The following is a 15885-nucleotide window of genomic DNA, read 5'->3' as shown; positions in this document are numbered from 1 at the left end:
GCCATATAAGTGTGTAAGATATATAAGGGAGGAGTTGTTCACTTTGAGCTTGCAAGATACATTTTATTTTATTTTTAAATCCAATTAGATGAATGTTTTTCAAAAAATAAAATAGCTTCCTTAAAAACTCAATGTGCTATATGTAACCTAGAAGAAACTACAACTTAAGATAAAACCATAATGCAGAAAGTTTCCCATTGCCTGGTCCATAACCCACTACAGTCAATGGGAGGCTTGATAACAACTGTGACCTGATTTGCCTTACATATATGAAAAGAATCAGCAGAATATTAAAAAAGCCCTCTTTGTATGGCTACTACTCATGATTATCTGAAACACTACTCATTAGTTTATGGCACTATTAGGATTTTTCATTCCTATTGTATTGTCTAGTACCAAAAAATGTATAAATAGAATATTACTTGGCATGCTTATACAGCTCAGTTCTGTGAGATGGTATAATTGGTAAGAATTGTTTAAATGAACATAGTTGATGGCACTTAGTATCATGTAGGACTGAGTCTACACTGAATGTCTTTACAGTATTTGATACTTGAATACCTGCTTTTTTTCTAGTTCTCAACTACTGGTGTCATTTTCACAAAATATATAAAATGAATATATATGGTAAGAAGCTATTTAAAAATATAAATAATAATCATGTTTCTCTTTCTATATTGGTTTATCATTTTTATATCAGCTGTGGCTCTAATAACCATACATATCATTTAAAATGCTTGGGTTCCATTACAAGTCAAATGGTCTACCTTTGTTTTATCAGAGATTAGATGGCGAGAAGTTTTCTGTTTTCTCTTCACTAGATGGCAATATTGTATTACATTCTATTATATATAAGCAACCATGTTTAAATGTTCAAGGTACAAACTGAGAATGGCCCAAGAAATTCAATTAAAGGACTTTTGTGCTTGAAGAAAGGTGACCAGTGATTATTCAAATAAAAAAAAAGTTACCACTAATATTTTATATTCCCCTGGCTTTTGTTGCAAGTGAATTGAGGTTTTTCAAAATTATTATTCTAATAAAATTAAATGTTTTTCCCTTCATGAACATGGCTCCTTCTCTTGCTTCATTCCACAGAGAAGTCATAATCCTGCATTTAAAAAGTCCCCCCAAAACAATTCCCTTAGAAGTTATGCTGATGTCTCAGATTCACCTAGCTCTTCTATTGGGAAAGCCAGTCACTTCTTAAATCTTTTGAACTGCATACATAAAGAGATATAAACCTCTTTTGACTTTTCTTTATATGAAACTCACCAAGGAATCCTCTTATCATGTAGTGATGCATCTGGCAACAAGTGTAGTTTACATTACAGCATACGTAGCCTGCTGCATTACCAGTAGTGTGGATCTGTGCATCACTTTGAAATGCATCTTTTTGACCATCAGTTCACACCTTTTTTCTTATACCTTGAAAAAGTAAACATGATAGAAAGTGTAATGGATGCAGATGTGAAAGAGAGACAGGAGAATGAATCAGTGAGTAAAGGCAGGGAGACTGCACATGCAAGATTAGAGTGGTAAGGGATACTTACCATACAATAAAGTAATAAACACAGTATTACAGCACAATAAAAGTTATTCCTATTAATTTGTTATTATATTGGAAGATTAATAGGTGCTTTTAAAAGGTGGTAACGCGTAAGATCATCACAAAAGTAATTTGAACCTTTTGTACATCAGTAGATAAATTCTAAAAGTGTAACTACATTCTACATTTCACTGTTTTAATTCACTTTCTGCTTAAAACATTTTAAATTATGTTTTAGCCCCTGAGATTCTTCCTCTAATGATAACTGTATTTTTGCAACAGTATTTTAGCCAGGATCTACAGCATACACTAATGACCTATAGCATGGATAATGAACTTCAGTTCAACAAATTTATCCTTGCTAACCAACTGGAAAATGCCATTTATTCACTGTTTACTATTGCATAACTTTATTTAACTTCATTTTAAGAAAGATTAGTATGCTATCTTGAGAGATCTACTGGAAAATTTGATTTCTTTACCATGGTTTTAAATGGAATTGGACCCTTAAAATGCAGGTATAGTTTGGCTCAATTGTTGCTATAGAAAATGTCTTCAGTTTATGATATAAAGATATTTTTTCCAACTACCAGCTTTGCAAACTTCTCTAGTTCCCTCCCTCCCAGCCATCAGCACCTTCAGTTATACTTGTGCTGCCCCATACCCATCAGTGGGTTTACACAGGCGTAACCTATTGGAATGAATTAAATACTTTTCAGAGTAAACTGCACTTTATGTATAATTAGTTGCGGCTGATATAGCTATTACAAGTTGTTGTACAGTTACAGGCAGACAGACTGTGTCTAAATATGATATCATGGGATAAGTACACAACATAACAGAAGAGTGGCAAGGTAATAAGAACTCCTAGTGCAATAAGTGGTTTGGGACTTAATTAAGATGAAATAGGACTCTTGTCACCTAAACTATGCTCCCTAAAATGAAGCATTTTGTTTGTTTTTATTTTAAACCAATGTCTGTTGGTTAAGGGCTATAAGGACTGGGTCTCCTGTAATTTTTCTGATATGTATGGGAGGAGGGGGAGAAAGAGGCATGTGCTTAAGTAGAAAATATTATTTCAAAACATAACAGTTTTTCTTTTTCCAAATTCCCACATCAGTGGTGTCAAGTTCTGCCATATTTGTAAGAAAAGTTGGCAATAATTGTAAAATTTCCCCCAGTTTTCCAAATTTTATTTTTAAAAAATCATGGTAAGGAAAAGAAGCAGTTTTGAACAGCATAAAACATTTTAAAAAGAAAAATTAACCATCATGATGAATGAATAGATTTGAACACTATGGGGGAAGAAATCCCTTTTGTTTTTTTCATATAAATACCTTCACAGATGTTAAACAGCTGATGTGTAGATATTGTGACAGTACTGACCAAAAAGCTGAATAAAAACAATTATGCCTCTTATCCTCAAATTTATTTGCAAGTAATATGAGCTCATCCTTTACAGATAATTAACATACTTTTAATTATACAAGCTATAAACTACAGAAATGTGCATTTTCTTGTAGCTATTTGCCCACATCAAAAATTACCACAAGTTACCAGTTGGCTGTGTTAGCAGAGGTACCAAGGTGATTCTTCTCATGGTCAAATTGGAAACACATTTGTGGGGCAGCAGTAAAAACTCCCTGAAATTTCAAAAGAAAAATGATCCAAATAAATAGGATACATTTATTTTACTCCACAGTGTATTAAGGGTTAAATCCTTACTCCAGTGAAATAAATGGCAAAATTCCCATTTATGTCCACACTGCAATTAAACACAGCAGGCCTGTTTCAGTTGACTTGGGCTCATGGGGATGCAAAATTTTGGTGTAGATGTGCAGGCTTGGGCCCTTCTCCCTCATGGGTTCCCAGAGCTCAGTCTCCAGCCTAAGCTCAAATGTCTATGGCACAATTTTACAGCCTCATAGACAGAGTCTGATGAGCCCGAGTCAGCTGATGGGCCAGCTCCAAGTGTTTAATTGCAGTATCGACATACGCTCAGAGTCAAGTGAAAACTGGGTGGGAAATGTCCTTTGCAAAGCCGTGAACAGCTGAGGAGAGTATTCTTAAGAAAGGTGCAAAGTTGGTATTGAACCACAGATTCCCAGACACAAAGAATTCCTGGAATTGAACACACTATCCCACATTCCTGAATTCAAGTATTAAAGTAAAATGTTGAGTGAATGTCACTGAAAACTAGCATAAAAAACCCACTGCTACTTAGAATCAAACAAATTAAAAACATACAGAGAGAAATCAATATAGACGACTCAAACTGAATAAGTCAATGCCATAGCTGCTACTGATAGATGCAATTACTGTAACACAGGGAATAAATAAACAAGAAGACTTTCCTATGGCACTTATTCAGAGAATCATTGTAAAGATGTAAACAGTAGTGTAACTAAATACATTACTACTAAATTAAACAGAGCTGGTAAGCAGAGACATGTCACAGCAAAGTGAAGAGAGGTCTGCCTTGCTTATTGATAAAATCTCCCGACTCAATAGACCACCTACTGATGACATATATGGCTAGCTTTTTAAGCAGAAAGTTACAATACATGACTGCCCTCATTAACTTGCCAAACATTTTGAAAAATTGCTCATGGAAACTTTACAGTAACCAAATAGTAAGGCTATTTTCTTTTAGGCACAACAGCTCATCCTTCCAGTGTCACTAATGTACTCTCTCTGTGTTCATGAGCTTATGAAGCCACCATATTAAGAAGAGTAAAGTTTCACCTGGAAGCAGCACAATGCCATGAAGAAGAAGTGCAAGTTTCTCGTCAGAGCACAACATTGGGACTAACGATCCTTGGGAGCTATTTCTTACTCTGCCACACAGATTCTCTTGCAATGTCTATAGTGCAGCTTAGTGTGAGCATCTAGTCTGCTAAAAACAGCAGTGTGGACACTGCAGCTTGGGTGGCAGTGCAGGCTCTCAAGCCCATCTGACCCTTCTGGGTGTGAGCTTGGGTAGCTAACCCGAGTCTCTTCTGGAGTAAAAATGACTGCACCACCCCAGAAGAGGCGAGGAACATTGTCCAGATTTTCAGAAGTAAGGCAGCAGGGCTTTATGGCAGTGGATGGGAGGGGAGGAGGAAGAAGGTCAGAAACTACTGCTAAAAGATGGGTAGTGGTCAGCTTTGCGGCGCTGACTCATCCCCAGGGCATGTAAGGGTGGAAGGCTTCAAAGGTGAAAGCCCTGGACGTTAGAAGTCCTTTCTCCATGCAGCAGGCAAGGCGTGCAGGTACTCCATAGGGAAGGCATCCAGCGATGAGAAAAATGGCATGGTAAAGGACTTAAAAGGAGGTGCTGGTTAAAGGAATGGAATGGTGTAGAGTTCAGGGCTCCTATGAATGGTATGGCAGAGAGCCAACCCCCCTTTCTTATAGCCCACCATAACCTTCATATAAGGGGGGGAGGGGTGGATGGTAAGGTCCCAGTCCTGGGTTGACTTGGGGGACCTGGATGGAAAATGAAGGAGGCTGGTTGAAACCCTGGATTTTAATCTGAATAAACATGCTGTTGCCTGCACTGTACAGTTTTATCTGCTGGGTAATCCCATACATCTAATAATAAAGTTGCATCCTGATTAAATCCGAATCAAGTGTCTCCTGTCCTTCTTTATACCTGGACGACATCCACACTGCTATGTTTAGTGCACTAGTTAGAGTGACACTAACACAAGTTTGTCTGCCCAGGCTGGGAGGCTTGCTCCCAGCTGCAGACATACCCTCTGTGACTCTGGGCACATTACTTTGGACTAGACTGAGGCTTTACCACAAGCACCATAGGGCAGCATATAGTTGGACTGCCCAAGGAACAGACCAAAGACCATACTATGACTCAGAGTCATAATGCATCATCACATCAGCCTTCAAGACTCTGAGTTTATTCAGCCAAGAAGGGTTATTATATTATAAAAAATGCAAAGTTTTTCCTCATAATAAATAAATCTAAAGGCTGAGAAAGTCCTCTGCATTTTCCGGAGAGGATAGAAGAAGGTGGGGTTAAAAATAAGCTGTATGCATTCATTTCCACTGTTTCATGTAAATAAAATTTAAATTAGATGAGGTGTGTATTACAGTATTCTCAAAGATCAATATACAGGTTACTTGTGAAATCCCTACTTGCTTGCTAAATTGGTAATAGAAAAACAGAGGACAAAATGTGATCTCATTTAAAGTCTTATTTCGTATGCAAATTACTAATAAGGAGGTTTTGGGAAACTCTGATGCAAAATTTGTACATCATCTTGAAAGTTATAATAACCAGAGGAAATATAGGTTTGGGTTTTTAAAAGTACTTTAAAACCTTTTACCAAACCAGACATGCTATTTATTACAGCTATATATCATCATCTTTATGCCTAGAGGTGCTTTTAGAAAATATTGAAAATGTTTTCCACACATCAAACGTGCCCACATCAAATGCAAATGGCAAATGGGCATTGCAGTTTGTTGCTTACATCAATAAAGCATTGTTAAAATCCTAAAGCAGCCACATTATTTTAGAATTGTGACTAGTTGCTCAGAAGACACAAGGAATTGGCAATGCATCTGACATCTCATAGTGTTATATACGGATATTTGGTTTTAGTAAATTTCAGTAATTCAAATAAGGCTTTAAGTAGAGCTTTCAAACATGACTAGTTATTTGTAAAATAAGTGGAAGGTAATATGCCAGATAACACTGTAACTAGCTGGTGTTTATGCAGCCACGGAAATGTGAGAATACTGTCATGAAAGTCTCTCAAAGACAACATGGTGGTGGTAAAAGTGAAAACAATTGTGAGTATGGCTCCACCACAGTAAAGAGAATAAAGGAATACTCCCTGATCTAGCTTGACAGTGCTACCAATGACCACACCTCAAGCATTAGTTTTAACTCACCATTACAAATACCACACATTAATAATAAGAAAGGATAAAATACTAGAAATGAACCAAAAATGGGAACATCAATTCCGAAACCCTGTAAATTTCATGATGGTTGAGGGAATGGTAGCCTTATACCTAAATCAGCTTGGTGTGATTTCACAAAACAAGGAAATACCTAATTCAGCCGAAAATAGAGAAAGTTGCATGAGGTCAGTTGATGTCAGAACATTTCTGCCACTGGGCCAAAACCTCATGTGGTTTCAGTGCAATGAAATCTGAACCTCAGTACTAGCTTTGATTCATCCTTAAACCCAGCCTTCTGACAACAGCAAAAGTGACACCACAACCAAATACTGTTTCCTTAGCCAAACTCTGGGGAACATACTTAAGTTATGCTATTACCGTGAATGATTTTGAAGTTGTCATTTCAGTGTCATTATGTTGGGTTCTGAGGAACTAAACCCTGGCCACTTAAATATATAATTTTTTATGTCATCAAATACCAGGAACTACCCTATAATGTCCCTATTCACACATTTACAAGTTTATTGGAACCACTGAAGTTTCAGAAGTACTGCAAATCACAACATTTGTACTATAACTATTTCTAGTTAAAGGAAGTAAAAATTACACATTTCCAGTAAGTCGTATTACTTTAAGAAAGTCATATATCCAGTCTTAGAGATGCTCACCATACACTTTCATTAAAGACAATGATTTTTGTTTGAAGTGACTGTTAGCTATGGAATTAGAACTATTTACTTATCCCTTCATTAATTTACCCAGCATGTAAATCTCCCAATTTGTCACTAAGCATGGGCAACATGTATAAAGACAAGAGAAAAAATGAGGGAACCTACTACTGCCACAAAATAAGTGATAAATATTCCTAATTATGAATAAATCCTATCATACCTCCTGCAAGTTCATTGATTAGTTTATACTTTATTCACCTGTCTGTAATAGCAATGTTCCCAGTCCCTCTCTTTTTCCTTATGACCAGTCTTTCTTAAAAGACAGGCCCAGATTAAGAGACAAGAAAAGCTTCTGGCAATGTCAATCTGAACACTGAGAGACTGGACATAGCCAGATGGTTAAGGGGCAAAGTGAATACTACAATTATTTTTCATTGTGGCTTGAGAAGGATCCCAATGTTCAAAAGGATTTTCCAGAACTCTTCAGGGGTTACTTGTGAAACACCTAACTTATTTATTAGAAGAACTCTGACAGTGCTATTTTTTTAAAGGGGTGAGAGGCACTCCCACAGCACTGTCAATCAGAATTTGCATTCTTCTCTATGGAGACAACCTCTCACATTTGAATTCCAATTATGTGCTGTGACTAGGCGCCTGCTGACCTTTCAAAGCATTTATTCGCAAAAATATATTCAGATCATATTTCAAATGATATAAGGGGTGATTTCACACGTGATGGCAATGGCTCCTCCTTTCTGACATAGTTCCTTCACCCCCCCAGGTCTTGGGAAGAAGGGAAGGAGGACTGGGTAATGGTGGTATGTTTAAATGTAAATACTAGGGATGCTCCTAAATCCTGGTTCTTGGGCTTACAGTGGGTCTGCTTCAGATTGGGGCTTTAAGACACTCTACCTACTACATCTAAATAAGCCCCCGACTCTCTTCAGAAGGAGTCCCAAAAACAACAGTTTCCCCATCCGTCAGACCATTCTCTCCTCATCCCTACATACTGACTTTATACATGATGGATCAAGTCATAGTGTCCATGGCTGCTTCTATGCATTCCATGCTTTCTGGAAAGGCTTCAGAAAGCATTATGCTCTTGAGCAAAAATGGAGAATGGACACTTCATGAGGATGGAAACCAAAAAGAATCAAGGACGCATGAACTTCATTTCTGTCATGTGTTTTTTAATCAGCAAGTTATTGAACAGAAATTATAAGTTTTAGTTTTATTTGTACAGATTTTCACTACACAAAGGGCAAGTGTCCTTTTCCTTCCCTTATAAAACATTTACATTTTGTAGATTGGGACATCAACTGCCACCGCCATCTTAGAAACTGATGGGTGTTGTGGTCATCTGGGAACCATAGGTTTAAACCCCATTTTAAAATCATGGCAAGGTAGCTCTCGTCATACATTAAATATTACTAACAGCATGTAAATTACCCAGAAGAAACACTGATGCTACAAAACCCCAAAGGGAGTACCATTTGTCTCCCTGATTTTCTGTTTTCAACTCTTAGACAGAATATGTTATGAATTCAACAACTTATTTTATTAGCATATGTCACCTATATGAGTTGGCACTGCTGGTTAGATGTTGATTCACCAGCTGTTCTATAATTTTATTTTTAACTTTATCTGCTCCTTTTATGCTTCTGGATCCCCTTGAAAAGACATTATTTAATACAAAACGTTATCCCTAAGTAATGTCAAGCAACATGAAAAGCACTGAAAACATGAGAATAGAAACAGAAGAATGCCTGTGTTCATATATGGGACCCAGTAGTGGAAATCCTTACTCTTTGAATTAGCCCTTACTGATGCACTTATTTCCTATAGTCTTGTCTGTGGGAAAGTAGTCAGGGCTCCATTACAATGACTATAAATAGAATTATCTAATGAGACCACTGGACACAATACCTTGAAGTACTCCCTGGATTTTTAGCTCCTTAATTAGCACATAACCTGGCCTGCCTAGTGTCACCATAGTCTAAAACCCCAATTCAGCAGTCAACCCCTATTGAGCAAAACACCAAGATTGTGCTTAAGTGTTTTGCTTAATAGAGATTGACTTAAGTACACGTTTAAAGGCTTTGAAAGGGGTAAATGGTGTTTGGTAAATGTATTTAGTCCTACTGACACCTTTGGTAAAACTTTAATGGACTGAGGATTGGGTCCCTGACCATTTTGGTTATCTAATTTAGTCAACCTGCTGTGACTATATTTGCAACTTCCTCCAGTGAACAATTCTTCCCTTCCCTCCCCCAATCTCCAGATAATGGGCCTCTATATGTGGTCCACCCAGATGAACATTACTAGCAAAGTCATGTCTATTAATTGCCAGGACATTTTAAAATCAGCCAGAGCTATGTTGTACACGTGGGATGGTAGGCCAAGCACAGAAACAATTTTAGAACTTGGGGGGGAGGGGAAGGAAGCTAAACTTCTAATGCTGACTACTTGTCTAGCTATTTAAAAACAAAACAAGCAAGCAAAAAGATATTTCTATCTGGTATCACCTTTGTTTTTTTAATTGAAATTCAGTGTAAATATGGCAGAGGCTAATGGTTTTAAAGGTGCACGGAGTAACAATATACATCTATATTTTGAGATATACATTGATAAAAATATCCAGAATGTCATAAAAATGTACTTCATATCTATTGTATATCTACAATGTCATAGCCATGATGTTCCCACTAATGTTCTAATGGCATTTCCATTCAGTTTTTAATAACTTTTGGAGGAAAGAAGTATGTTATGTAGCTTGTAAATGATTCCATATGCTAGTGTTATTTTGACAGTAATAGGATATCATTATAGGACTCAACTTTTTGGTATACTAAGCTGAATTTTGTACTCTTATTCTAAGTTGCATTATGCAGTCATCAGCTTGCTGTCAACCCTGTGCTTTGAATTAAGTATATCCTCCTGTGTAGCCCAGCTGAAGTGAAAATTTCTATGGAAATTGTTTCTGTTGCAATTTTTTTAAAAAAAATTAATGGATGTTGAAAATTCAAGCTTTTGGAGGAAAAGGAGCTGTAGGATACTACAATGAATTTTTGTTTGCCAAATGTTTGGGGGGGATGGGAATTTACAAATTTTTTGGTGGGCTCATGAAGTTGACAGATTAAGGCCCTGGAGAATGAAGTTCTCTGTTTATCTACAGATAAGTACATTGTGAACATCAGCATGGCTAATTTCCCCACCGCCTGGAGGTCACCCTTAAAGGCTGTGTTCAGTAACTTGCTCTCCATGCCCACTCAGTCTTTGACATCTCTGCTGAGAATACATTCAGTCTTGTAAATTGGCATATACACACGTACAGGCTGGGTCAGTTTTCTTAGGATTATTACTTTTTTTCACATTCAAAACATTATAAGAGGGTTTATTTTGGGAGTTTTGTGTTTTGTTGAGAAAACTAGTAGTAAATAGAACATTGATGGGTGTGGTTAAGATTCCATGATTCTTCCTTCACACTTATAATGCTTGGTCACCTTTTACGACTTTCCAGATAACATTTGATTACCCAGTGCCCACACCGCCATTACTCTCCATAACCCAAGATAGATTTTGTCATGCATTCTCAAACAAAATATTCAGGCAGGACTAAATTGCTAGCTGTTGAAGTTAATCCAGCTCATCTGATTTACACTAGCTGAGGATCTGGCCCAATATATACTTTTTGGTGTGTTTGCTGGGATAACATTTGTTTTAATGCTAGACAGGATAACTATTTATATTTCTTTGTATAATACAGAAAAAAGTAAATAATACATATATTATTCCACTTTATTTAAGAGCTTGGAAAGTGCTCATTTAAAAACTAAAACCAACTAACTAACTAAAATGAGTTCCATTCTAACTAGGGACTAATTAATAGTGTGATTTATGCACACTTTAAGTATCTTGACACTTTCAAAGCAGTGTGAAGGAGCTTTAGTGTAAATAAGAATCAAGCCCTTAAGAAAGACTTGCAACATATTCAAGAATCTCTATATTACATTATTTTTTTTACACTTTTTAGCTTTGTCCACTGAACTTTAGTAGAGAAACTTTATTATCTCTTGCACCATGAGTAGAATTCCAGGAAAAGAATGTAAAATGATAAAGGAAAGATAACAGGGCCACAGCATCAAAAAAAATGCCAAAGTCTGAGATTGATTAACTTTGCACTGCAACATATATAAGCAAACTTATCAAAAGATAGTCCATATGTCTTCACAGTGATGGAAGAGGATGTGTCTGATAAAACTATAAGAGCAGGAAAGCCACTTCCATGAGGAAATGAGAAGTTTTTTAGCACAATTTGCTGTTCTTCACCTGGCATGCATTACAGCCCATTGAGCATTTTTTTTAATGTGAGGTCATTTTCAGTAGTGCAGATGCTATATCATTGTTACAGACCAAAGAATCATACTCAGATTGGATTTTCAGTGTTTCACTTTAATGACGGCTAAAATAGGATAGATTTTCCTCTCAAGGTAATAATAATTTGGATTTTTGTTAAATTTGAGTTATTTCAGCACAGATTCATGTTTCATGTGATAAGTCCAACTTTGCTCAGCTGAAACATTAAAACAAAACCAGCTTTATGGAAGAATAATTTAGATTTTTTGGGCTGGTGGGGAAGATTGGGCATTTTATGATTGAGAAAGTTAAGAGAGACAGCAGTGGAAGTTTATGCCCCATATTCTAAAATTATATGTGTTTTGTACATGCACTGTGTTTAAAAAATAGGAACTTTTATAACTTACGACATAGTCAATTCATACATATAGCAGTAACAGGTTGGAGCAGGAGTAGTCTGTCAGACCTACCAGGTAGCATACCCAACAAGGTAGTGACGTTGAGCAGACTGGAGCGGCTGCTTTTGTTAGGTGCCTATATACCTGTCTTGGGGTGACCTGGTTACACCCTGGTTTGTGGATTGGCTGGACCCTTTGGACTCATGGGTAATCATTTCAAATAACTCACCAGACTCAGTGTTCAGGCTCAGAGACATGATGGACACTTATCACAATCATTTACATTTTTATCTGGATTGAGTTTTTACCTGCTAGCCCTCATGTCTGCCCTATTCTCTACCAACATTGTAGGCACTGAAATGTGCTGGCAGAATTGGATGACATACACATAGAGAGCGGATTGTCATTAGCCTACCAAAACCACTACAGCCCAGGCCTCCGTGATAACCCTCTTGAATAAGTAGGATTACTGTCATGAGTAAAGCTACTCATGTGCTTGTGTCTCTGCAATATTAGTCCACATTCATTTGAATGAGGGATATTATTGTGTCAAGCTCCCAAGTCCAGACATTTTGAATTCTAGGTGAAAAGTGTAGCAATTTTTTTTTAATAAAAACAAATCTTCTTTTATGCTTATAGACCTTCACAACAGTCAACTGGATGTTAGTCAAACAAACAAAAACAGTCACTTCGACAGAGAACAAGCATTAAAAAATAATTTCCAAGGTTGCTTTTGTTTGTTTGTTTTTGCAAATGATGGGTGCGTGAAAATGCTATATTTTAAATTAAATGGTTTTGATCCTTAACTGCTGTAGAGTGATCACTTTCAGCAAACTGAAATAATATATTAATGTCAGTAGGTAAATAGCTTGGTTCTCTAATAAAGAAGCAGATCCAGGTCAGCGCTGGACCATCATGAGCAGCTTCCAAACAGTGCAATGACAATAAGTCTCTGCCAATTTGTAGAAGGATTATCTGTAGGATGTGGGTGCAGTTCACTCACCATATTTATTCAGTGGCAAAAACAGAAGAACAGGACCTTTTTGCCAACTAATGGTCCTATATCATCTTAGGGATGAGACTTAACTTTTTGGCCTTATGAGAAATGGAGGCTTTGAGAAACCTCTTTCTAGAATTGCTGTTGTCTTTCTGTACACCATTGATTCAGGAGTAACAGTACTAAATGCAAGCACACTACAATGTTTCCTCATTTGAACACCATCTTTGGTATACATTTATGGTCCATTGCAGGAGATAATCATTGCAGGAGATAATGATAATAAAGGTGATTATTAAGATGTGGTTTGTCAATACTTGGTGTCAAAAATCATCATAGGAAAAGCAATGATAGATGTATACTACTCATTCAACAACAACAAAAATCAACTTAGAATATACAGTCCATCAAAGTGCTAACACATCATCCTTCCCTTACGCCCCCAATTCTGAATTCATATTCAGATTTTTCTAATTCTAATAAATTAAAAAAGAGGCCATTCCCTTACTGAATATCACTTTGTTTATGTAATCTACTGGGGCCAGTGTGTGCTCTGTGTCCCAGTGTGTGCCCAAACCACAAAAATGGAAATTATGTTATAGCCACCAGCTACCGGACATTGGCTTTTCAGCTCAAAATGTAGAGAACAGGTCCCTACTTCAATCCTTGGTGTGTCAGCCAAGATGGTGGCTGTCACATTAAGATTAAACAACCCAAGGCATTAAATTACAGAAACAGAAATATGACGCTCAAGGAAACGTCCGACTTAATTTTAAAATAATGAAATGAATCTGTCAAGACAACATCTCCAGCAGCAGCATTTAACCAGAAAGAGACTAGAAGAACATGTGATGTTACAAGAGTATCAACCAGATACTAGAGCATTTGTAAAGATGTCTTCATAGCATCTTAAACACACCAGTCTTGCAAATTCTAGGGTAACTGACTAAGGAGGTAACAGTCGGAGCTTGACACTATATAGGAAGTTGAGTATCACGATAATGCATCTTTTTTATTAATACTACCTGTAGAAAGACAAAGGTGAGTGAAAGACGCTCCTCTAGTTATGTAGATACCCAGAAGAGATCTTTGAGATGACCCAAAAGTCTGTTGGTAATATATTTTAATAGCACTAACAGATTTAACGAAGGAACAGTAAATTCTTTTTATAATAAAAAGGTTTTTCTCTTGTATATTAAACATGCCTTTCCATCTATAAAATTTGCATGACTGCATCTGGTTATCCTGATTATCCCCAAATGTTGCTGTTGCTTTTAGGCCATACTTTTAACCAGTTAATGTAATTAACATCAAAATGTGAGCTATGGGTGGCAATGTAAACAAACTGAGGCTTACCCTCTAGAACTACCTATGATTTGTTCCCCCGTTACAATTGTTATTTAGGTCAGGAAGAACCAAGAGTGACAGATTAATCATGTGGTACCAAGAAATAGAAGAGGGAATTAACCACAGAACAAGGAAGGGCAAACCAAACATGTATCAGATTTGGTTAGGAAAAGTATTCTACAGCCTAGATGTTTATCCAAAGTTTACAGGAGTCCCTTGGGTCAGTAGCTCTTGGCCTGGAATGTCCACAAGCACCAGCTTTGTTCTCTTGGCTAGAGCTAGGAGAACACTCTAAATGTAGTTGGTAGCAGACCCAAACCAAAACCCTGGAAATCAAACACCACCTCATTTCAGCAAGTTAAGGTTTGGCTCTGGATCTGCAATTTACAGCTTGGGACCATCTCTAATATTTTGGGAATCTGCTGCAGCATGCCACTAGAAAATGGAAGTAAAAACCATAAATCATAATATTTCTGCACGTCAGAAAGGTTTAACTGGAATATAGGGCTGAGCTGATCCTGAACTGGTATAAATTGTCATAATTCCATTGATTTCAAAGGAGCTATGACAAATTTACACAAGTCAAGGATCTGCCCAATGATACTCGAAAATGTGTAAAAGGTGGTGGTGTGGGGGGATTAATGGAATTATTGGGTTTTGTGTGAGTCTACAGCAGTCTACCATCCCTTGTGAACATTTAAAATATTATAGGAACATAGTGATCTGTGTAGAATAGGTCGCACCTCTATCATCTTAATAAAGTGACGTGAGAACATTAAGAGCTGATAAAACATGCTACATACAATGCAACATAAAATAGATGAATTTAGCAGCACTTGCGTGTATCAAAAAATGTCTTTAAGGTTTCAATTTAAGATAGAGTTATGCATAAATTCTCAGACAATTTTTGTTTGTTTCAAGATACACTAAATATGGCATAAGTGCACTAATTATCCAAATACATAGTTTCACTGCAGCTATAATACATCATATTTTGTACATGCTAAACTAACTGTTGTGGAGAGCACATGGCATCACTTACTTGACTTTCAGAGCAATAACTAGCTATTTCGACACAAATTTCTATGTCATGAGGTGTTACTCTGATATAGGCATGTTATTCACAGACAAAAATATTCTATGTCATCCCAATTAGATATATGAAAAACATTTTAGCAGCATTACAAAAAACAAGTTTTGACTGCTTCATTCATTGTTAGATTGGCAGAAATATTTGAAATGCCAGCTGCACAAGTTAAGTTTTTCCTAATACTTCCCTTATGCAACTGAAAATAAATTGTGCCCAGCAATATTTCAAAACTGAATGAATGCAATCACATCATTCAGAAGAAGATAACTATCAAGAAATTAAGATGATTTCCACCAAATAAGTAGACATAAAAATGTAATACCTTGAGGCACTTCTTTACTGCACAGAAGTATTTCAGTATCAGCTGTAGCTTAGAGTGTGATACATTCGTAATAATGGGGCCACTACACCATCTCTTCAAATGTCAGTATTGATATTCAGCATGATTTCCTATGTATGATGGCTCAAGTCAATTATAATGACAGATAGCATCCTACTGGCTTATCTGATTACCTCTGACCTTTTAACAGCTGCAGAAAGCCAAAACAGCCTGAAAGAAGAACTCA

This window comes from Chelonia mydas, chromosome 9 (genome assembly GCF_015237465.2).
Source record: "Chelonia mydas isolate rCheMyd1 chromosome 9, rCheMyd1.pri.v2, whole genome shotgun sequence".
NCBI lineage: Eukaryota > Metazoa > Chordata > Testudines > Cheloniidae > Chelonia > Chelonia mydas.
The sequence above is the reverse complement of the archived record's forward strand: the minus strand, read 5'-3'. Positions refer to the sequence as shown.